Source organism: Meriones unguiculatus, chromosome 20 (assembly GCF_030254825.1).
Source record: "Meriones unguiculatus strain TT.TT164.6M chromosome 20, Bangor_MerUng_6.1, whole genome shotgun sequence".
In the NCBI taxonomy this organism is placed as follows: domain Eukaryota; kingdom Metazoa; phylum Chordata; class Mammalia; order Rodentia; family Muridae; genus Meriones; species Meriones unguiculatus.
In genome coordinates this window covers 23,932,762-23,947,466 of record NC_083367.1, presented here as the reverse complement: position 1 = coordinate 23,947,466, position 14,705 = coordinate 23,932,762, and the positions used below count along the sequence as shown (strand labels likewise).

Sequence of the window (14,705 nt, the reverse complement as noted above, 5' to 3'; positions counted from 1 at the left end):
GTCCCTTGAACAATTAAGTGCTTCTCAGTGCTTAACTGGTACTTCTCTTTAAATGAGGAATGAACTCTGGGTAATACTCCAAGGCCTCCAACCCATCACCAGAAACCTTTCCACCCAGAGAACCAGAAAAGGGGGAAGTGCTCAAGCTCTCCGAACCTGATCTGTGGGAGGAACAGCCAATAAGCAACCAGGGGGGAAAGACTACCTTTATCAGCTTAAATTTAAAGCCCACATCTTTTCCATTTCCTCTTAATCATTGTAGACAATACTCCAGTCATTAAAAGCAAGTATTCAGTATGGATTTTCCTTTTTGAACCTTGACAAGGCTTCTGTTAGTAACATAAAACCAAGCTTAAGTGAAGGATGAAATTTGTTTCTGAGAAATTTTCAGAATGTAATTTAGTTGAGAAAAACATAAAAACTAAATTTTCTTTGAAGGGAATTAACATTTTTGTCTCTAAGGCCATATCTAAGGCAGCATACAGGTTCTTGAATCATGAGTTTTGTGGCTAGAGAGAACTTGGTTTGTCTTCGGGGGAAGTTATTTTGGTTTCTTCAGGCCCTGGTTGTCTTTTATACAGACTTAATTGTTCTTCGGAAATTAATTAAACAAACACGGGTGAACCGCAAGTAACCAGTACAGCAACTGACAATAATTCAAAAAGAGCTAATACACATTGTGAGAGTCGCGCAGGACAGACGTTGCTGAGGTAGACAATGGGTTTCAGGAAGAAGTTTTGCTCTATTCGAGTGAAATTTGGAATTCTCTTGGCTTTGGGGCAAGAGTGTGATATTTAGATTCCTCTGTGTAGAATGAAATCCTACATAGGTACATAAGGCATAAGCGGAAGGCATAGGCTTGAAATGTCATTTCAGCAATGTGCCCTGAGCAGCTCTGACTGGCTTTTGGAAGTCAAGTCATTGCCGTCTGACCTTTGGGCGCCTGGGAGGACAGCCTATAGCTGCACCCAGCGCTGGAAGAGGCCCAGGCACTTCCCAGCGCTGCCTATCCGCGCAGCACTGCTAACTCCTTCATCGCTTCCATCTCCACCGAAAAAGCCATTTCCTCAGCCCGGAGAAAGCTCCCGGCTGGTGTGGGTTGCAGTTTAACTTTGTTACAAGTAGACAAGGGTCCCTTCTGCCTCCTCCCTTGGGGTAAGTGGCAAGGAAACCGACCGAGGGAACCGGGTAGCCGGAGAGCTATAGCTAAGTCAGGGGACTGTCGCCTAGAAGCAGGTGGGGGACCGGGGAGCGCAGTGGCGGGCTGGTCCCTAAGTCCGAAGGCCTCCGCGGCCTGCGCTAGGCGGGGTGGGGGCGGGGTGGGGCGGCGCAGAGGGCGCGGAGATTACCGAGGCGCCACCAGAGACGCGCAAGGCCGGGGAGCCCGGGAGGTCCCCCACGCGAGACCTCCAAAAAAAAAAAAAAAAATCCCGATGACAACAGGCACCTTCCAGAGATCGGATAAAAAGAAAGGGCTTCTGCGCTCGCCGCGGTCCCCCGCTCTTCCGGCGGCCTGCCCGGAGGCTCCCAGCGGCCACCCCAGCCCGGGGACGCAGGCGGCGACGTGCCCCCTGCCGCCAGGCTCCGGCAGCTCCGCGCGCCAGTGAGAGGCGGCCCCCGGCGGCGCGGCGCGGGCTCGGCGGCTCCCGGCTAGCGCGCAGAACCTTCCACCCGGCCGGCGCCCCGGAGAGGGGTCGGGGCCGCGGGGACCTGCGCGGGGACGCCCGGCGACGCGGGGCGCGCGCTTTCTCTTTTCTTCTGCCTGCCCCGGCCGCTCGGCTGCCCGGACTTGTGGCTCCGCTCCTTTCGTCCTTGCCCCCACCCCCCTCGCAGCCGGCTCCCCCACCCCGCCCCGTTTCTTCCCCCACTTGTGTAAGCTATTTGTTGGGGGGTGGCCGAAAGGGATGTCCTGTTTTCACCAGAGACACGGCGTGGAGGGGAAACTTAGACACTGGAGGGAACGAGAGTAAATACCCAGCTTGGACCTGAGGATCGGGGACGGACAATTAAACTTCTGGAGCCCGAGGAGGTCCAGGCCGCCCGAGGTGAGTGTACCCTCGTCATCAGACCCTGTTCCTGAAGTCCCAGGGGTTGGGGAGGGGGTGGGGGTCCCGATTCGGACGGTAATCGAACTGTCCCCTAGAAAGTGCTAGCCGCTTTGTAGCGCCTGTTGCGCGCCGGGGGCTCCCGGGGATGGGAGGCTGGGAGGCGCGCGCCTGGAGAGTATGTGAGCCCTGGAGTTCTCCCCGGGTGACCCGAGACCTGTGTCCCACGGCCAGGGCCACCAAGACCTCAGCGGTGCGCTCCGCCCGGGAAGACCCTCGACGACCCTGAGGTCCCCAGCGACCCCTCTGGTCCGCGGCTGGGCGGCGGGGCAGAGGGCGCGGGACCCGGAGGAGCCTACCTGCCAGCACCCCGCCCTCGTGTAGCCGGGGAGGCTGCAGCAGACTGTCCCCACTCCCACCCGGTGACATTCAGTACTCTGTAACGAGCCGTTACGTGGGGTACGGGAGCTGCTGTCCCGGCGTCCCCCGGAGGGCCGCGGGCGCCTGGGTGTGCCCGTGGCCGGGTGCGTGTGCCCTCGGGGGCCCGGGCTCTGGGCTCCAGGGAGTGGTCGCGGTGTAAAGAGCGCCGAGCGCGCTTTAACAGTTCTAAGCGGCGGGGACGAAGGTCTCCTGCAGCGTGCCAGGCTCTGTGAAATTAGAGGCGCCTTGTCAGAGGAGCGGCGTTCATTGGCTCCAGGCGCGGATGCCGGGGAGCGAGCCTAACCTCTCCGTGCCCGAGGACCGGGCTGGGGAAAAGCAGGTTTCTCTCAGAGCTCGCTGCCTTTGGAGAGGCCCCGGGACCCCAGATCCTTGTCTCTTGCTGAACCGGGACTCTGAGACAGACCCTGTGAGCCCGGTTCATTTGGCACTGCCAACTTTTCATTTTATTTTTCTGTTAGCACTTTTTTTTTTTTTTTTTTTTTTTGTTTTCTTTTGGTGTTTGTATTCGAGATTCAGACTCCAAGAGAAGTTTGGGAGTTTCACACCGAGTCCCGAGGAGGAGTGGTGGCAAAACGAAGGGGGTGAATTTTGATTTTCGTGACCCCTCGTTTGGGATGCTGGCGCCTTGGGTCGCGGGCACCCATCTTTCAAGCTCCGCCGCCGAGGCTGCCCGGGTTTGCGATTTGGGGGGGCTCGGCCCGGCCTTCTCCTCCTTCGCTACAGACTGCGCAGGATCATTCAGGAAACCTGCCGAACTAGAGGGCCCGGAGGAAGGTGCGCATCCCGGCACCGGGACAACCCAGGCGGCGGCTAGCTCCAGGAGCGTGTGTTTTGGTTTCTGCGCAGCTCCACGTGGGGCATCTCCGTGTGCGTGTGTGTTGTGTACTTGATCTGTGAGGAGGTAACTGGAGTCTCGTGTTCAAACCCAGTGGGCCCTAGGCCATTAATTTGCTTTCCTGGCTGTCATTACAGACACTTCCAAAATCTGATACCTAAAGAGATCCAACAGGTTGGGTTTCACATTAAGAGCCCATACTTAACAGTTTTCTTTCTCCCTTACCCCCTTTGGCTCGGCACTCTGGGATCACCGTAATTGTTGGAGCGAAGTACGTCTCCTTGAATATGGCATTTTGTTGCTCTCCGCTTAGCGACCGCCTTTTTGCACCTTCGGGCTTGGTCAGTTTCAGCGCGAGCCCCTGGGGGACTGGGTGGGAGTCTTTAGGAGCGGTTAGCAACCGCGGGTTCCCATCAACAACTTCTGAAGTTTCATTTACCCGTGCGTGACTGACAGCTTTGAAAGTGGACCGTGACTGTTTTGTTTGTTGAATTCTTCTGTTTTAATTTAATTAAAAAAAAAAAAAAAAGAAGACTTCTCCAGGACAAGACTTGTATTTGATACAATTACCCAGTTAAATTTGATATTGAAGCAGAAACGGTGCCTACTTTCTACGATTTTTTAAAGAACATGATTTTTTTTTGTCAACTTTATACCTGAGAAACAAAATCAAGGGAGAGCTGAGGGGAGAGAATTCCAAAACAAAACAATTTAATAGGTCTTATGGTGTATTTTCAGACCTTTGCATTGAAAAAAGGCACTTGCACTCAAAAAAAATAAAAAAAAATAAGAAATAAAAATAAGAAAGCAAATAGCAACACGAGACAGACAGTTCTGTGTGGAAGACTGAATCCGAGTTTAGTGGCAATAATACCCAACATAGATAGAAGCTCCTCGCTTTTACAAACCGTAAAAATAGTTCGTTCCACCTGATTAAAGGGTGCAGGCAATTCAAAGGTAAACGTTTTTTGTACTGTCTGCACATAAATGTTGAAAACAAACAAACAAACAAACATTAAAACCTCTGCAGTAACAGCTTTGGCCATAACATAGTTGAGCTGGCTTGAAACCTCAAAGTCTCATGATTAAGGACTAGTCCTTGTCCATTTAGAGAATCTCTGAAAAAAGCTGGTTTTCAAAAGCCTGTTTGCCTTTGTGAAGTAGGTGAAAAGAAATACACTTTCATGTTTTAAGACCACCTCATTAAAGGGAACTTCACAGTTATAAATGGAAAAGTGTATTCAGTTCTTCCCTCTTTATTGGTGTTTATTTCACTGAATATTACAAATTTAACTTCCCATTTCCAAGACGATGCTGTTCATGTGTATTCACAAGTAGCATAGTGTTGGCTAACACATTCAGAAGAAAAACGCTTCAAAGCCCCATAACTTACGTAAAACCAAAATGAGTTAAGAACAGTTTTATTCTCCTTAAGAAATATAGACATTAGCAGTTAGGCATTTTCTAGAAGCTGAATGAAAAAAAAAATGTCTTTGTAGAAAAGTTTCTTCTTGAAGAAAGATTTTCAGATGGACAGTTTGCAATTTTAGTTTTTCTTAAATCTCTCTGGGTTTAAAAACCCATATTCTCCATCACTAAATTTTCTTTTATTCATATCGTGATTTACGGTGTAAATAAATGTTACATAGCAATGGGAAATGCAGTGTCCAGTTTCATGTTTTTAGTCACTGATGCAAGTTCTGCATGGCTGATGCCATGTCTAAAAATACATTTATGTGGCTTGGTACTTCATTTATTAAATGTGATGAGGCAGAGCTAAATTGTGTAGGAGTTTTGAAAGAGTAAGATGATAGAAAAACCCATGGCTGTTGATAGGAAAGTCAGGGTTTTAGAAAGATGCACAGTCTAAACTTTTAGATAACAAAATGAGGCTTTTTTCACTTTTGTGCAGCGGAAGCCCACGGGTTTTATGCAGAATCCAAGAAGGAAGATAATGCCTTTTGAGATTCGGTGAAGCGCTAAGTAATTTAAGAACGCAAGCATTTGTTATGTTTTTACATTATCGTCTGTATTTTTTTTTTCCTGTTGGGTAAGCTTAAGAATACTCAACATGCAGTGAAAACAGGCCCCCTCTACAGGGAGTTTATTCACCGTACTTCTGTACTGCAGCTGCTGATCATATTTCACGGAGCTGTTAAAGCACTTAAAACCTAAAATTAGGTACTGTCTGGTTGTAAATATTTCAGATCACTCATTTGAGAAACAAACAGAAAAGCCTGTTATCAAAAGCATGGAATCCTATCATGGAAGAGCCAGGCAAACTTTTACCAAACACCTTGTTGTTTTCTTGGTGGGAATATAACCCTGACAGTTTCTTTTTGAATAGATATTACCCTTCCATATTCCCAACTCTTACAGTGTGAGTCTCAGCAGAGTATCTTGAACCAATTGTGTTCCGAAGTACAGTCAGGGGATTTTATTACAATGGTTACTGGGTGAAGGAAATCAACACCACCCGAAATGGGTGGCAGTGGTGCTTACCTGCTCCACTCATGGAATTTTCCTGGTGAACTTAGAAACAAGGACCATGCTCTTTCAGGCATTTGCCCTCCAGATGCGTTGGGCGCAAGAGTGTCTTTCACTGTTCTTGTGTTCAAAGCTGCATTTCACAGCTTGATGTGTTTGAGAGCAAAGAACTGAATATTCATTACCTTGTACACAGAGCCAAGCTTGGCGTCATTTAGCCTGAACTTGAGTGGAAGAAAATAAACAAGAGCCGCATTTTCAAAAGTATCACAGGCCACTTTGCTGGCTTGAGGGGTCTCAAGGCTTTGTAAACATTACCTTCACTTACTGCGGTGGCACAGCAGTACTGTGCGACCAAGTAATGCCTCACTTGCCTCTGAACTTCCTGTGCATTATTCTTGCTCTACCCATGAGTTTGTTGTAGAGGGGTTAAAAAAAAAATGAGCACACCTTTATCCCTACCCTCATTTCTCCTTTCCAGAAAAAGAGATGGAACTGATTAATTTAAACAAACAAACAAACAAACAAACAAAGAAACAAAACAGAAGTCGTCCAGAGCCATCAAGCTCACATTTCTAGGGAGGTTTAAGACCCCTTCAAAGAGTCTCCTGTAATGCTCATGTAACCTTTTCTGTCATTGAAAGGTGTTAATTGATCTTAGCTCTGACCTAATAGTATAGTTTGATATTTGAAACCTTTAAGTATTGGTTTGGCCTTTTTCTTGCCCTTCAATTTCAGTACATGATCAATAACGAAAGACACCGTGTAAAAATATCAGAAGCGCTTTCCCATATCGAACGTTTTAATAAAATATATTCAGAACTTAAAACATTTTTTTCAGGTTGTAAGATTTAATAACCTTTTTGGACCATGGAAGAAAAAAATAAAAACAATGTCTTATTAGTACATTTAGGTTATTAACTGAAAAGTAGTTTTGTTAGGTTATAAGACAGCGTCTATCATCACATTTGAGTATTTTCAAACCAAAGTCTCATTATAGCAGCATAAAGTAGATATCATGAGCACTTATATCTATGACTATATTTTCTCAAGTACCTTTATATCTTAAAGTTTGCTTTTAAATAAACGCAGTCTTCTCAGAATGGTTGAGAGATCACTTCCAGTTGAAGTTAACCTATGGGCTCAACGTGACCTTTCTGACAGTCTAGCCAGCAGCGATCTGGGATCTTGTTCATGTAAAGTTCTGTCCTGCAAAGTTTATGGGGTTAGCTAATCTTAATCCTTCAGTTATGCTGTGAATGAATGAAGTAGATGCTTTTATTAATCCTGTTTTACTGGTGAAAAGGTTGAGATCTGGTTTTACAACAGCAGAGTGGAGCCAAGATCTTTACTTCTCGGTCTGACCCTTCTTCTCAAGTGTCATGCGAGGCAGTTGCTCTCACCAGTTCTGTGTGGGAATTTTGCATGAAGGGGTATGGTGGCATTCATTATTTGTTACCCAAGGGAAACTAGACGTTAGGAAAATAAGGTTAGGTGTTCATTGTGCCTTCAGTTTCATAGATAGTGTTGTTTAAGACAGGCTATACAATGTATTGAAATGAAACAAATGCAAACGCCCATGTATTCTATTTTTCTTTGTGTGTGCATGCGTGTGTGTATGTGTGTGTGTGTGTGTGTGTGTGCATGCATGCCAGAAGACAACTTGTGGGTTCTCTCTTTGCACCAGGTAGGTTCCAGGATGGAACTTGAGTCTTCAGTCTTGGTTGCAAAGCCTCTTTATTCACTGGGCAATCCCACCAGGCCCTTAAGTGCCTAAGTAAGGAAACACAAGTGACAGTCAGCAGGTGCGTGGTCCAAAAAGTCCAAATCAGGGAGGATGGTAACAAATACTGATCCTGGGAAAACATTTTGTGATGTGTTGCAATCAAGAGATCATGATTATCTCTGCAGCATAAATAATTTACATGTAGAATTTTCCTTTGCTTTTCAAGTTTCAGCCATCCGTTTGATGTTACCAGGTTTTCATTTGTTTGTTTTGTTTTTGTTGCGGCTTTTCAAGCTTGAAAGCTGATTAAGAAACAATCTACACCCTTACTTTTAAGCCAATTCACAAGGAACAAAGTGCAATGAGTGGAAGGCTTAAATTTTAAGGGGCCTAGGCATATTTCAGAAATACTTTAAATTTGCATTGTTATTCTACTTTACGTGTCTAGGTTTTCTCTCTAGGTGAACATTTTTCCCTATTAATACCTCTTTTAAAACTTTAATGGATTTCTTTTGTAGAAAATCATGGATGTCACTGCTATGTGTTCATCTGTTCAGCTTCAGGCTTCATTTATTCAAGTGAGGGCTGATAACCTGCCTGCCAGGGCTCGGTGTGACTCAGTAACTACTCAACACACTTGTCTTCTCCTCTCGGTAGCCCTTGCTGTTCTCTACAGGAATCTTTGGGTGTACAAAAATAACTGCAAAAATGGCAAGTCTTTTAATGGCAAGTCAGAATGGCTGCTCAGCTATCTATACAATGTGTCATCGTTAAAAATGGGTGCCGTGAGCCTCTAGGCACAGCCATTAGAGCGGAGCCTGGAGGCAGGAGGATCACAGGAAGTAAGGTTTGACCTCATGAACTGGAGGTTGACCTGGGTCGTGTTAAGAGACCCTGTGTCATAACAAATAAGCAAGCAAACAGGCCCTCGAGTGGCTCTTGGATACTGATGCACCGCAGTGTTCAGCAAAGTCTCTGTTTGCTTGACTATAGAGAGACTGTTCTATTCACTGGACTCTGACCTCACTTCAGCACTGAGAACATAAAAACCAGCACAAATGCTCTTCTCCACATGTAGTTTCTTGTCTTGCTGGGGCAGAACATGAACCTGGGTATCTCTGTGTAGACACTCTACAGAAATACCATTGCTGGCCTAAATTAATTTTCATATGAATTATCGCTACTGTCTCTGTTATTCTTTCCCCCTTTCTTTATAAAACGAAAGGGGCAATTCTCCCAAAAGACTCCAATTAAATCATAAAAATTTACACTCATATGCTATTAAGTTTAACTCTGCTCAGAAAAGCAACAGCACTAAGGTTGAAATTCTATCTTTAATCAACTAGGTATACCTCATACTGAGGAGGCCTGATCTGCACAGTATCCTATATACAATTCACAGACCTTTGCATACTCCCAAAGGAGGGATCTTTTCATTACATTTCACCCCTGGCTTTGAACTCCCTAATGTTCCAAGATTTGAAAAGACCCAAATGTTTTGATTAAGAGGTTGGATATTTCTAATATATTGTTCCTAGTATGCTGAAAAGCAGTAATGGCTTGGAGAGTCTACAGCTCTCTTCTTCAGCTGATCTTTTTCCCCAAACTTTTGTATCTGAATGCAAATGTCTATTCATATGTGGGTATTATGTAGGAAATTTTAGACAAATTTAATCATAATGTGGGAAAGTCACACTCAAATTTCCTTCTGCAAGTCTGCCCATAAACTCAAACTATGCTTTTGGTAGCTAGGTAAGCAGGCATGTTTTGCATTGAGGGGGTATTTCAGAAGAGGACCCAAGTTCAAACCACCGAGACTCCACATGAGAAAGTGTAGTGAGGTGTGGTAGCCTGGGTCTGTGGTCTCAGTGTTCAAGGTAGTCTCAACCCCAAGCACCGAGACAGGTGGATCTACAGATGACAGGGGAACCCTTCTTGCTTGCTAGCCAACCAGCCTAGACAATGTAGCAAAGTGCAGGCCAATGAGATACCATGACTCCAAAGAAAGGTGGACGGTACCTGTGGAATGACTGGCTTTATAGACGTGCACCGGCATGTAAGCGTGTGCCTGCATATACTGGAGCATGCCATACACCATACACACAAAACAAAAACCTCAGTAAACTTACTGATGGTTTTATATTCCTTTACATGAACATTAGGGTGTACAATGATGGCAATGTTTTGGTTTTGTTTTGATCGCAAAACAAAGAAGAATTTTAATCTAGATGCATTTTATATCATTAGTTGCTGCCTTTAATTAGTGAAGGTTTTCCTCACAGCAGTGCTTAGTAAATGTTTTGGTGCTGGAAAGATGCTTATTCAGTGCTTTTAATTATTAGTGCTACTGGAGGCATGCAAAAAATTAACATGAGATGATGAGGCTTGACCGGCTCTACTCTGTATCACTTTGAAGACTTTGGGGTTTTGGGTGACTGATATACTTGTTTTCACACCTTCCTCTGAAAACATTTAGCACAGCCAGTTAGTCCCTATAAGCAGCTCAACAGGCTTAAAGCTCAGACATCCACATCAGATCTGAGGGGCCTGTTCTGTGTAGATGCGCTCACAGTATTCTTTGCTTATGATTCACTTTAATATCACACGTTAGGACATAAAGGACAGGAAGTCGTTAGGGCACAAATTCTCACATCAGTAAGAACTAGGGTAAGGACTGAGTCTACAAATCCCAGTTTGAACCCACACATGCTTTAGCCAACATTTTCCCCTAGCAAGTACATGAAGGCACAGCAGTTGACTAGAAAATAATGAATAAGAACATATTTTTGCTAACCACCTGAGGTATTTCTTTAAATGTGTTATTAGCTAATTTATTCTCACAGATAATAACTACCTGGATAAACTGTGAGAATATGTTGAGTTTTTAAGCAAACTGTTTAAGTTTTTTTTTTTTTTGGTCATACACTTTTTGCTTTTTGTTCTTTTTTAAATTTAATTAATTTTTTATTAATTGCAATTTATTCACTTTGTATTCCCCTCTCTCATCCCCTCCCAGCTCCATCCTTGCTCCTTCTTCTCCTCCCATGACCCACCCTCTCTCCCTCTTCTCCTCCCATGCCCCTTCCCCAGTCCACTGATTGGGGAGGACCTCCTCCTCTTCCATCTGACCGTAGCCTATCAGGCCTCATGAGGGCTGGCTGCATTGTCTTCCTCTGTTTTGGACTATGTATCATCTTGTTTCACAGATATTTACATTGGTTTACAATCATCATCAAGCCCTGTCTATAGTTAAATTTCTGTAGAAGACTCTGTTGCCTACAAGGCAGATTCCAGAATTCCCAACAGGATCTGTAGTGTCCTTCCTTCATGCTTAGAACTCTGAGAAGTTTGCCACTTTCTTCTCTCAGCAAGCACTCACAAGACATTTCTTCTCCTGCCACAGGGAAGACTGCACTTCTCAAATGCATTTTGGGTCATTCCCACTTTATTTCTTTGTGCCTATGGTCTGACTTCACAGTATTTTTTCTTTGCCTCCTCAACTTCCATTCCTACTTCTTTCCCAAGATTTGAAGTGCAAAGTACTAACGGCTTCCTTCAGAGCCCAAGCTGGACATGTCTTTCTCATTCAGCCCAAAGCGCACACTTACCTACCTTTAGCGCAGCACTCAGCACACCGATTGGAAGGATGTGGTTATCTAAATCCTACTCCAGATGAGAACTGGCTGAGGGGTAGCTGTGGAAAAGAAAAAGACCGTTGAATGGTTGGAAGACTTCAGAGCATCTTAGGATACCGACCCAGGAGAACTGCAGCCCTGAAGCCAGATCAAGGCCCAGCCCATACGCTCTGTGTGTGTGTGTGTGTGTGTGTGTGTGTGTGTGTGTGTGTAATATGCATGCATACATGTACGCAGATATCCATGTGTGTGCACACACGTGCATGTGAGAGCATATGTGTACATGTGTATATGAGGGGGTTATACATATGGGTGTGCAAATGTGTTTTTTTTTTTTAACCGAAGTATTGATAACTCAATGTTTTCATGGGTATGAGAAAGATTCTGAAAATCTCTGGAGCTGTGGGTGTTTTCATAGCACTTAAAAGGTGAGGGACCCAGTTTCTTAGCAGAATGGGAAGCAGGGCCGTGGCCACTTAGGTCCAAACACCAGCCCTTCCAAAAGAGGCATCAGAAAAGCTGTTTCATACTCCCAGTGATTTTGGCTGTTTTCTTGTGTGTAATAGAGCATATTGCACAAGTTTTTGTGTTTGTTTATTTGTTTGTTTTAATGAGGCTTCTGTAGGTACACCTATGGAAACCATTAAGAGTAAGCTTCTTATGTGAGTAGTATGATTTTGGCCATCTCATTCAGTAGGACAACTTCAAATGGTACAGATAATTTGCATTGAAGGAGTTTTCCTTTTTCTTTTAATTTCTTTTTTGGGGTTTTTCTTTTTTATCCTTGAATTGTGAACCAGAACTTGTCTCTCATTATGAAAACTGGTCATTCTGGGTTATCGTGGTGGATCTGAGGCCATGTTTACAGCTTGGGCTCTGTGTGCAGACATGTTCATTCTCAAAATGCAGCCTTGACACTGTGATGTTTCTTTTATAAAACATTTACATTACAGCTATTTAGTTGCATTTGGACTTGAATTACTGTAGTTCTTCAACCAAGCTAAGTAGCTATGAACACACTATACAGTGATGCTGTTATTTCCTGGCTAACACTTGTGCCCCCACTGGCTTTTTGAAGTCTGGAGGTATTGATTGTAAGTAAAGGCAAAAAAAAATTTTTTTTTTCAAAAATGCACGGACGTGGTGAACTCCATGCAAAATGAAGAAAAACTTTAGATGCTGCTCTGATTCTTACTTCACCACTGACAGCTAGAAATTACCGCCATCTCTACTTTTAGAGTTTACCGCTTAGTCCTTGGACAGCAAGGTGAAACAGATGTGAACGTGGGACACTGAACAGCTGGTTAACATGGGGAAGCCCCTGACATCTCCCCAAAGCCAGGCCGGTGGACGCGTTTCCCGGCTCCTCCCTCCAAGTTGTTTAGATCTTAGTTTCTCAGTCTCTGGTTATGGGGTCAGGGGTGGGAGCACTTGTTCAGGGAGTGTTCTTTTAAGCATGCTCTAACATTCAGCCGTACCCTGCATTTACTTAGTAGATTCCAGGAGACCCAGTGTTCTGCAGGATGACAGTCTCCTGACACTATCGGGTATACTCTGGTGGAAAAGAAATTGCTCAGTTGAGAACACACAGTCCATACCAGCTCTTTCGTATCTCTTGATATCACGAAGGCTCCCAGAACTCTGCTGAAGAGGATTGTTCTACTCCCAGTCAAGTGTGGAGAATCCTAATTCCTTCCTCCCGAGTTTAAACACGAATGCAAACAATTCTCATTGCTCTGTGTTGATAGACGAACTTCACACACAGAGGATTTACAGATAGGCTCAGGCAGGTTGACCATCTTAAGCATGTTTTCCTTTTCTGTTTGTGTGGGAAAGACAGTCTTCCTGGGCGGACAGTTAGGGAGTAAATACTGATCTGAACCACCTCTGTTAATTCTTCTTCTGGTCATCGCTGTTATTCTCCTTGGGATCTTTTATTCTGTTTTTAATTGTGACAATTACCTAATGACCTAGCTCTTTCTATGTATAAAAATATTCAGTAGTAAAAAAAAAAATGTTAATTTCTTTACTGAGGAGTTATCAGAAAGGATGTTTTATACTGATAACACTGTCTAAAATCTAAGTACTTGATGAACTGAACCATTCATTTATTTGTAATAAGAAATTCTCAAATGGAGCTGGGACGCAAGTCAGAGGTAGAATCCTTGCCTCGAATGCACAAGGCTCTGTGCTTGATGTTTGTGAGAGGCAGGTAGAGACAGAGACAAAGACTCACAAACAGAGAGACACAGAAAGGGAGAGACAGGGAGGGAGAGTCAACAAGGAGAAAAATGCTGGTATGTGTGCATTTGAATTTAGTAATAATTATACAACTCTGAAGAAATAATAACTAAGCATATTACATGTAAAAAAAAAACCTGTCTATTTATGTGGTACCAAACCTAAGCTTTTTTCTTTTTTATTATTTTTCCAGACAGGGTTTTCCTGTGTAACATTGGCTGTCTTGGACTCACTTTGTAGACCAGGCTGGCCTTGAACTCAAAGATCCAACTGCTTCTGCCTCCCAAGTGATGGGATTAAAGGCATGTGTCACCACTGCTTGGCTATACCTAAATTTTGATTGTCTAATTCTTCTGGGCTCCTGTTTAACATACAGTGTATTTGAGGCTAATGCACACTGACTATAAGCTAGGCTAGAGTTTGGGCAATACTCCTGAACTGTTTAGGTACAGAGGAAAAACATTTTAGAAAACCTGAAAAGCAGAAAACAGAATCTGCAATGTCAAACACAATGTGTGAGATGAGTGGATCTTTAGCTCTGAGCTGAGGGGAACATTATTTTTAACTGTGAAACTTTACTGTTATAGATGCAGGATCACACTCATATTCTAACGACCTCTGAAAGGCAGATGATTTCTTTTTACCTTATAAATTAGTGACTAGAAAGATTCCTGAAATCCCACACTATGTATTGCCTTAAGAGGATTTACTTTCATTGTATTGGGCCTATGAATCAGGTCACAAGGATAGAACAAGACCAACCTAGAGATTTCACATTATTTCCTAATTGATATTCATGTAGAAGGTGCATAGAGAAACTTGAAAATACAGAGAGAAGGAGAGAAGGGGGTAGGAGGAAAGGAAAAAGAGAGAGGAGGGGTAGGAGAGAAAAGGAGGGAGAGAGGGAAGGTGGAAGAGACAGATACATAGGGAAAGATCACGAGACAAGAGAGAAAGTGGCTTATGGTGTAATTTTTGAGTATAGTTTTAGGGAAGAATGTAACTGCAAATTGAACTCACTGAATGAGACCACAACATATCTTTGTAAGAGACTCAGGACCCTTCATACATACCTGTCAGCAGGGAGGTGATGCAGATGCTAAAAATCCCAATGTAGATGGGACAGGGCCGTGTTGTAGGTTTTGGGTTGGGAGTGATGTAAGGTAGGGGCTGAAATGATAGGTTTTTAGTCTATAAAGAAAGTTCTGCCTTATGCTTTGACAGGAAGCCCAAAGAAGACACAGCAAACCTCATGCCCATCCAGGCGCTTTATGCCAGACATTGAACAGGAAACC

The 14,705-nt window shown here is 44.1% G+C and overlaps 1 protein-coding gene across 4 annotated transcripts in view; it reads left to right on the top strand.

Moving 5' to 3' along the window:
- Nucleotides 1-1,392: 1,392 nt before the first annotated feature.
- Nucleotides 1,393-14,705, top strand: part of Eya4 (EYA transcriptional coactivator and phosphatase 4) — a 253,327-nt gene continuing 240,014 nt past the window's right edge. For all 4 annotated transcript variants that reach the window (XM_060373192.1, XM_060373193.1, XM_060373194.1 and 1 more), the window contains exon 1: nt 1,393-2,045. The gene's annotated coding sequence lies outside the window, so the exon portion shown is untranslated. The remainder of the gene's footprint in view (nt 2,046-14,705) is intronic.